General features: G+C 41.6%; 1 long non-coding RNA gene across 1 annotated transcript; it reads left to right on the top strand.

Annotated features, from left to right (window-relative positions):
• Nucleotides 1-171: 171 nt before the first annotated feature.
• Nucleotides 172-6,159, top strand: LOC122444804. The gene is made up of 3 exons (XR_006270350.1): nucleotides 172-432; nucleotides 4,641-4,814; nucleotides 6,098-6,159. It is a non-coding gene; the product is annotated as an uncharacterized LOC122444804 (long non-coding RNA).
• Nucleotides 6,160-9,767: the final 3,608 nt, after the last annotated feature.

Raw genomic sequence — 9,767 nt, 5'->3', positions numbered from 1 at the left:
ACGTCTCGGGTTTGGAGGTTTCGGCGCGAGGGTCGAGGGGCCGGACGGTGGCCCTCCCTCCCCGGCCCCCGGTCGGTGGTACAGCCTGCTCCGCCACCGTCACGTGGGCGCCCCCTCTGTGACGTCGGCGTCTTCGCTGTAGCAAAGCTCGGCCTCTGGAATTCTGAGAACTAATTTGCTATTCGGTGACATAAGAGGGGGAGTGCGCTTCGCTTTCCCGGGGTCTGGGGCTCATTTCTCCTCTCTTCCCCATAAACTCAGCTCCTCCGAGCTCAAAACACAAAAGGAAGCGAGAGGTTCGAACCTTTGGGAAAAGTCTGTTATATATAGTAGGTTTCGGGGCGAGTAAGAGCAAAAAAACAATAAACACCACAGCTCTTTCCAGCTAGAATATTAGGCACCACGAGAAAAATATTTGCCAAGCAGTTTTCGGTGGGTTCATTTGCTTTATTTTTATTTGGGACAGTTTGGGATTTTTTTTTTTTTCTTTGTTGGTGTGGTGGTTTGGGATTTGGGGTGGTTGTATTATGATGGTTTTCGTATTTTTGCTTCTGATTTTTGCCTTTTGCAACTTTGTGATGTTACGTAAATCGTAGGATCCCGCATCGGTTGGATTTTGTTTTGTTTTACCCCTATGAAATCTCTCAAGCGAATTAAGGAAGACGTGTTATTTTAATACTGATAGTGTTGAAAGAAGCTTGAATTTTTGGTCGTATGTAACAATTCCAACCCCCACTTTTTTCAGGGGGGCGGGGGAGGGTTTTCAATTTTCCTTTTCCCCTTGGACTTTTACTGAGAGAACGCTCTCCTGCACTTGAGAGAAATGTTCAAAGGATTTGTTTGGGTTTGTTTCTTTCCAGGACAGCAAATGGTGGGTTTACTCTTTCTGTTATTGTTGACTCCTAGGAAAATTCTTGCTGCAAGAAACGTGTGTGTATGTGTACGCGTACGCGTGTGTTCTACAAAATTCTGTGAGCCGAATCATGTTTGTGTTTTGCTTTTTCTTTAGGTCTTGGTTCCCCCCCGCTCCCTCCCAGCTCGTTTCAAGGTCGTTGTTAAAAATCTCTGCTGTCTGTGTTTAAAGAGACCAGCCGGAGGGAATTCTAAAGGCCTGCGATGCCAGTATCACAGATACTGCGTGGATTTAAAACAGACTGTGCTACAACTACAACGCGCTTCACGCAGCACAGTCCTCTTAGCTTTAGAGCTGAGTTAGGAGGAGGAGGAAAAGGGGGGAAATCTTTCTTTCTTTCTTTCTTCCTTCCTTTCTTTTTAAAGGCAAATGCAGTGCAGAATCATTTCACTGTGGGCCTTGGTTTGTTTATTCAGAACTGCCAGTTTCCCTATTTAAATGTTGGTTGGGGTTTTTTCCCCTCCTACTCATCCCTGAATGAGGGAGACTCTTGTTTCTTTTATGTCTCTCTCTTAAAAGAAGGGTGTGAGGGGAAAATAATATTTCAGATTCCTCAAGTATTAACCCAAAATGTTTGGACCAGAAGCAGCTTTCAAAGGTCAGGCTGTTCTGAGCCTTGGCTATGAAAGTCCTTCAGGCGGACTCATTAAATTACAGACGAGTTCTTAAAGGTTCCACAAAATTTCTGCACATGTTAATTTTCAATAAAGATATCTCCCCAAATAATCTACCTCTCCAGATTTGGGTTTATAGTGGAGAAGTGAGCAGAGAGATTACTGGCTGTTTCCTGGGATATTTGGGGATCTCTTTCCCAGAAGTCTGTAAGAAGTTTAGATCTGTTGCTGAAAATGTCAGCGCAGCCCCCCTTTTGAAAAGGCCGTGTGGGAGATTTTAGAACCAGGAGAGATCCAAAGGGGTCTATTATTTTCCACAAGGGCTGGAGCTTAGGAAAAATGCCTAAGTGTGTCTGTCCCTTTGAAATCTGAATATTTTAATACTTATTGACAGATGGATTACTGCAGCTTCTGCAGAAAAAGCCTGTCTTGTGAAGGATTTTTGAAAAATATACATAGGCCTAATCCTGTCACTGTTGTCGAAATGAACATTTTACCCCCGAAGACACACGTTATCGTTAAGTGCAGATTCATTTTGCCAGAAGGCAGACTGTTTTTTAAATTGTCCCCTTCCCCCTGATTTCCAAAGAGTTTGAAAGGAATCCCACCGGATTCTAAATGACACCGATTTTGCTGAAGCGATCGTCTTTGTGTATTTCTATGGGTGATAATTTTTGTATTTTTTATGAGTATGTTTCTCAGGTGTATCTGTGTGGTTTGGAATGTGAATTGTGTGGTTCTGCCCTGCTACTGATTCTGCAATGTGATAACTTTTGTGATGTGGGGTCCCTTTTCTTGTCAAAGTTGCCATCCAGCCTCATGGGGTCCTCCCCACCACCACTTTAAACACAGCTTGTCCCTCTCGCGTTCTGTTGCCATTCCAATCTTGGCCTCGTGGGGGCGCTGCAGAGCAGAGGGAGATCTGCTCTCTCTAGCGTAGACCCAACCGGAGTGGGGGCTGGGAATGAATTCACCCTTCTAGTGCCTCAGCCCTCTGATTCTCTGCGAGAAATCCTTGAAGGAAGACCCCACCAGGCCTGGTTTATAGATAATTAATCCCACCACCAGGGTCCTCAGACCCTTTCTGGGGCCAACTGCCAGAGTCCCACATTTCTAATACTTCCCCCCCCCCCCAAATTGAAAGAAATTAACCAGGAGATGTTAAAAGAAAAAAAAAATTATTGAAAATATTTTAAAAGTAAGGATTTACATTTTTGTAGGTCCCCTTCTCTTTTCCAAATGAATGGTGAGGAAAACTGTGCACCCACCTCTCAATCTCTTTTCAATGACTAGGAAAGTAACTTTATCAAACTTTTTATACCCATCGAATTTCGTCCATAATGTCCTGCCTTCTCTCATTTCTTGATTTCTCCCCATTAGTAACCAGTTGGCGTCACTCTGTGAACCTCCGTCACCCCAGCAGTGATAGGATTAAAGAAAGGATTGACTTGAATATATTCAAATTCTTTCAAATCATCCATAAGAAGCCCTGAAGAGAGATTTCATGTCTGGGGTCTTTATGTGTGATTCTTGTGAACTTGGAGGGTTATGTATCAAACCAGTCCTATGATTTAATGCTTCTGGCTATTAATACTCAGAGTAGGGGATCAAGTCAGCCCGTTTGCCTGGTGGTTTGGGCATGGTAATAGGTTCTTAATCACAGGTTCTGGATAAATATAAGCTTTGTTGCAAAATAAAATAGCTTGGTCTTAATATTACATCTGTTTAAGGAAAGGAACAGATTTTGCATCCAGTTCCCTCACAAACTTCCCCACAATACAGTCACAGCTGAAAAGAAAACTATCCTTGGAGTAAACACTGTCTTGTCCTCTTTCTAAGGGGACTCCCAAGAGGAAATTGGTTTCACCTGTCAGGAACTTCTGGCACCTTGGTAGATCTTGAAACTGTCACATAAGAGAATTATAGATTTTAGGACTGGAAGGAACTTTGTGGATCAATCACTCAACTCCTCAAGGCTTCCTTCTTTCAAGAGGACAGGAGGGCCATCACTGGAGGCATGCGGGACCCCGAGACACAACTGAAAACAGGTCTTTGTGGTTCTATGGTCCTGTGTTAGAGAATCAGGGAGATCTGACTACCTGGGCTTTGAGGTGGGTGTCTTGTTTTCCGACAGAAATGAGGAAAGCAAGGCTGCTTTGGGCTCTGTGTGAATTGTAAACTGGTTCTCAAAACAAACTCCAAGTCACGATGAATATTGAGTTTTGACGGTCATTTGGACTTGGTGGTGCTTGTCACCTGTACTGTGGTACTCAACAACTACTTTTGATGGGTATGGGAGATTTTATGTACCCATTCATTTTATTTCAAATGCTTCATTTAGAGCTATTGTAAACAAGCACCTTATATTATCCTTGGAGAGAAAAAAGCATTTTCTTGGTATGATTTAGAGAAATTGAGCAGAAAGTTTTGAGACATTTTTTTAAAAAAGATGATTTCCAGTCACTACCTTCAGAAAAAGAAGTGTCAACGTTTATTTTGATCCATATGCTGCCTGCTTTCAGCCTGTATTATTCTGAGACACTTTTTTTTCCTTTAGAAACCTTTTCAGCCTAGCTCAGAGTTTACCCCCAAAACACTGATTTTTTCCATACTTTTCTCACTAATTTAAAATGGAAATAAATAGCGGGAGCTTAAAATAGAGAAGTGGTTGGGGGTGCATAATCATTTGTTTATTGCATTCGATCACTGTTTTGAATAACAGGGTTTTCACTTCCTTTGAAACCTTAGCATGAGGGAAAGCAACAGCTGGACCAGGAGGGGGTTGGAGGGAGGAAGGCACTGGAGTGTTTGTAAACTCAGGGTGGCTGGCCCACCCTGCCACCGGCTGCCGGCTGCAGTACTTAGCTGTCTTTACTACCTAAGGCTAGAAGTGGAGAAACTTGATTTGCGTGTTGTGCCTGCATGTTTTGTTTTGTTTTTTTTTTCCCCTTCTCCACACCGCCCTCTGCACACCTGACCATGCCAAAGCCTATTTGAAGCCGGCTTGATGGCAGGGAGAGCTGGAGAGCAGAAGAATGTGCGGAGGGGGAGGGAGGGAGTACTCGGTACTTTTCCATTCACATCTCCACAGTGGCTTTTCTTGTTTATTTCAGCCTCCACCCGCAGAACCCTTTGAGCTGCCTGAAATCCGAGGCATTAAACTGTTCCCTGAGGTCAGACCACAGATGCCCCCGTGCATGTTTCGTCCATGTCAACGTCTATGTAACACATGTACATACAGAGACACACGCAGAAAACTGTGTAACTCTGCGGGGGCACAGTGTGAGGTAGGGGAAGAAACAAAACAAAACTGGATTTGTTGCCAGAAGACCTTGGTTTCTAATTACAGTTCTGCCAGGAACTCCTTATCTGATGTGGAACAGAACCACTTGTCAGGACTCAGTTTCCTTAACTGTGTGAAGGTATAACCCAAGTGTTTGCAGGATATCTATCAGTTCTAACTTTGATACCTTTATATCTAAATATATATATCTGTAACTTTAAGATGGAGAGGGGAATGGAAAGGAGCTGAGTATATATGTGTCCCTGGGGTGGGAGAAAGAGTTAAAATGTAAACTTCTAAGTAAAGAAGGCAGTCCCAGAATCCTCACCTCTATCAATTTTTAACCAATTGTAGACCAAAGTCTGAGATTATGCTGAATAGGTCCAAAAGCCAATTGAAGATTTCAAATGTTAAGAGCTGGAAGTGCCAGTTCTAAGACCTTGTACCTTTGATCTGCATTCCTAATCAGATGTGACAGTTCCCAAGTGTCTTTTCTGCACCAGTCTGTCCCGCCCCACCACTACTTCTGTTTGTTTTTGGAATCCATCCTAGTCAATGACAGGAAGGAGTTGACACTTGTAAACCAGGCACACTTTAAGTCACTGGGTCCCATGTGGATGTAAAAAATACATCATAATATTCATACAGGAGGAAGAGAGAAAAAAAAAAAAAAAAACAAACCTAGATAGAAATTCCTGGTAAGAAACTGAGAGGTAGCTCAGCCATCACTGCATGCAATTATTTGAAGTCAGAGGAAATAACAGATGAGGAGTTTGACTTTACCAAAAAAAAAAAAAAGTCTTCCTTTAGCATAACAAACTTAAAGGCAATGAAAAAGATACTTTCTACCAATATTTCCTATACTTCTATGATCTCCATTCTTTAAAAAGAAAGATCTAAAGTTTCTCAGGCCTGATTGTCTTAAGCAAAAGGCCTTTAACGGACCTTGGTATCTTCAGGAAATAATTTTAAAAGTAACTTCTATTTATTAACAGTGACCTCCCCACCACCACCATGCCTCCATTTAAACCTTTTGAAATATTGATGCCTGTTTACAAGGAGAGATGGAGCCAGTTACATTCTCTCAATGGAAAACTATTGAAAGTTCCAATAGGCTAGCACTGGGAAGTGAAAGTGAGTCACACAGTGGTGTCTTGACTCTTTGCGACCCTATGGATTATACATTCCGTGGAATTTTCCAGGCCAGAGTACTGGAGTGGGTAGCCTTTCCCTTCTCCAGGGGATCTTCCTGACCCAGGGATTGAACCCAGGTCTCCCGCATTGCAGGTGGATTCTTCACCAGCTGAGCCACCAGGGAAGCCAAAGAATACTGGAATGCATAGCCTATCCCTTCGCCAGCGGATCTTCCCGACCCAGGAATTGAACTGGGATCTCCTGCATTGCAGGTAGCTTCTTTACCAGCTGAGCTACCAGGGAAGCCCTCTGTCCTCAGCAATTGTTCAATCCCACACAACTGATTTTGTATCATTGGAAACTGAGGCCCACACAGAATGTATTTTCCACACACACTGGATCAAGCTGAGTCAGATCCAGAACTCTGATGTCCTGGTTCTAAATCTACTGTGTTTTTCCACAGCTTATCATGAGAAGAGGCTATGGGGTGGGCAGACCTGCCAAAGAGCCATTTTCTGTGACCTTCAGAGAAGTCCCCACTTTTGGACTCCTGAGATGATCTCCACTGGGGTTCTACATCAGTCTTAACAGGACCATGACAGTCTGCATGTGGGTCCCAGTGTAAGACGCCCTATAGGAGTCCCCACAGTTTCCTATGGTACTGTGACTTATCACTGTTAATAAACCTGTAATTATCTTATGAGTAGTGCGATTGCATTGTAATTGTGTGTACGTTGGTGTTAAAAATGTAAAATTTAATATATTTTTGGCCTAGAAACAATGAAGCTGCAATAGCCAAGGGCCCACCTGGTGCCCCTTCTTGATTTCCAATCCCTTTCTGAAGCAACAGAAAGCAAGGCTCCTCGGAGAAATGGCTGGTTCCAGGCTAGGGCTGGGGCACGAAGTATATACGACATTAGAATGGAACATGATATAGCACTGTAAATAAGGAATTGCTGAAAAACAAACAAAAACTGCATCCATGGGGGTACTTCAAAGAGACCAGAGTCACCTGAAGAACTTCCAGTGGCCAAAGCTGGAAAATTTGGAGCGAGAAAAATCAAATAATATTGGATCACAACCCAAAGTATAAAAGAAACATCCATTAATCCACACTGATCTAAATTAATTACTAAATAAATTAACAAATAGGAGAAAAGAGACAAATCTCTTTTGCAGAAGAATTCCGAAGAATTTGTGTAGATACACTGCTGTCAAGGATGGGAATAGGCGGGTATGTAACTGCTCACTCCTCAAATGTGAGCTATGGGTAACAACTTCCTTCCAAAGAGTACAGTTTAGGAAGGGACGGGGGAGGGAATAATTTTACATGAAGAAATCTGGCGCAAACTACGCCAGCCACCTCATCAAGATCAACATCAATTATAAGCCATGTTGACTGTGTGTACCTTTGATATGAGGAATCTGAACATGGCTCTTTAACTCTGTGGTCTGTCTCCCACACCCCAGACTACTTTTGAGAAAGGTATCAGACAGATTTCACAGAAGGGCACCCTACAAAAGACATCACCAGTATTCCTCAAAACTATCGAAGGAAGTCTGAGAAATTGCTACAGCCAAGAGTAACCTCACACAATATGACAATATAATGTAGAGTCCTTGGTGGGGTCATAGAACAGAAAAAGATAAGGTAAACCCAGACAAATATGAATAATTGACAGACTTTAGTTAATAATATTTTATCAGTGTTGTTTCATTAGTTGTTACAAATGTTCCATTGTAATATAAAATGTTAATGATTATAAGAAAATGGTTACAGGGTTGTTCTATCTTCTCAATATTTCTGTTTAAAAAATATTTAGGAGATATATCTATTTTGTTTTTTTCCTTCAAGATGAGAAACTTCCAAAAATGAGCTAGGTCTCTTGAAATCTAGGAGATTTTCTTCTCACTCAGTCATGCCCCCAAAATACAGTCAGGAAAATGAGGGAACCTGCATGTATTCTTCAGTTTACTAAATTAAAAGCAATTTAGCTAATTTCTGTATGTCACCATCTGGACACAGAACTGTCAGAACACTAGAGAAAGCACCAAAGACCAAGTGTTGTCGTGGTGGTGGATGACTCAAGCCACCTCATTAATCTACTTATTCTACATTTCTTTCTGAAAACCCTCCATGGAAACAAGGTCCTGAAAGATCTAGCCTTCAGTCCATACAGGACACACAATACTTAGGGATTCACCACTGAGGTTGGGTGAGCTCCAGGACCTTCCAGAATGTCTGCCATCTCATTGTACAACTCCAAAAGATCTGTGAATCTCATCATAGTTTAACTCTGGGTCTAGAGAAGAATGCTGGCTGGACCCCATAACTCTGGAGTTTGTCTTCATTATCTGACTATGACCCCCTTACCTAAACTAGAAAAAGCCAGAGAGAGAAATGGTTTGCCAAGACCACCCCACAAATTAGTGGTAGAGTTGATTCCCATCAACCAACCTACCCTGAATAAAGTGTTTTGCTGCAGTATTCTCTTTAGTAAACTGAGGACTACTATTGCATTAGTATATTAATACATTATTTCAGAAATGCCACATTTATTTCTTTTTTTTTCTTTTTTCATTTATTTTTATTAGTTGGAGGCTAATTAGCCACATTTATTTCTAACTCAGTTATCAGTGGTGTCCAATTCTGATACTGCACTGCATTTTAAGTGTCTCTTCCTTCTTTCCCTGTTTTCTTACCTTCTCCCACTTGCATCAGCCTCTCTGCCACGTGATTATAAGATCCTTGGACCAACACCTATACTCACTATGGAGGCTGATATTTAAATACTTCTTGGTGAAATGGGGTGAGACTAAATGCTCTCACAGTCCAATTTGGGTAGTATGACTCTCAGCAATCTATTTCATGTCTCAAGAATCATAAATGTAGTCATGCCCTTTGACCCAGTAATTCTACTTCTAGGAATCTACCTTCAAGGTACAATTCAACATATAGGGGGAAAAGAAATCTTTGAATGAATATATGCATCCAAGCATTATATCTAGCAACAAAAAGGTTGAACAATCTGTATGTCCCATTATTATGGGTTGGAGGAAAGGGATTGAACACAGAATGGTTAAATATAAATGCAGCTAATTAAAAAAAAAAAACAGGATTGGAAAATACTTGTGGTAACAGATATAGTGAAAAGAGGTAGAATGTATATGTAGTGTATTTATGCCTGGGTACATGCTAAGTCACTTCGGTCGTGTCGGACTCTTTGTGACTCTATGGACTGTAGCTCTCCAGGCTCCTCTGTCCATGGGATTCTCCAGGCAAGAGTGAATTGCCATGCCCTCCTCCAGGGGATCTTTCTGACCCTGAGGTAGAATCTCTGTCTCTTAGGTATCCTACAGTGGCAGGCAGTTTCTTTGCCACTTGTACCACCTGGGAAGCTCAGTGTATTTATAACTCTGTTTAAAAATACTATACATAAAAAATAAACTAGATATAAATAAAAGTACACAATTACAAAAAAAAAAAAAAAACCCAAAAACAAAAAAACTATTTACATTGGCTCTCAAGGTAGTAGGATCATGGATACTTTTTTCTCCTTTATTTTTTGTCTTCCAAATTGTATAATGTTTATATGTCAGTTTGATAGCTATCTATCTCATAAGCACATACTCAAAACCATGAAAAGCCCTGAGTGAAGTCTTTTAAATGCAAGAAATTAGTCCTGCAATTCAGTTTTGAATGTTTGACCTAAAGTGGAAGCCTCCCACATCTTTGGGGCCTAGAGCAAAAGTGAGAACTGCCCACTCAGTCCTGGAGAAGACCTTTCACTCTGGGAGACACTTGTCTCCACACCAACAAAAC

This window comes from Cervus canadensis, chromosome 7, assembly GCF_019320065.1.
Source record: "Cervus canadensis isolate Bull #8, Minnesota chromosome 7, ASM1932006v1, whole genome shotgun sequence".
Classification (NCBI taxonomy): Eukaryota; Metazoa; Chordata; class Mammalia; order Artiodactyla; family Cervidae; genus Cervus; species Cervus canadensis.
This window is presented reverse-complemented; position numbering and strand designations above follow the sequence as displayed.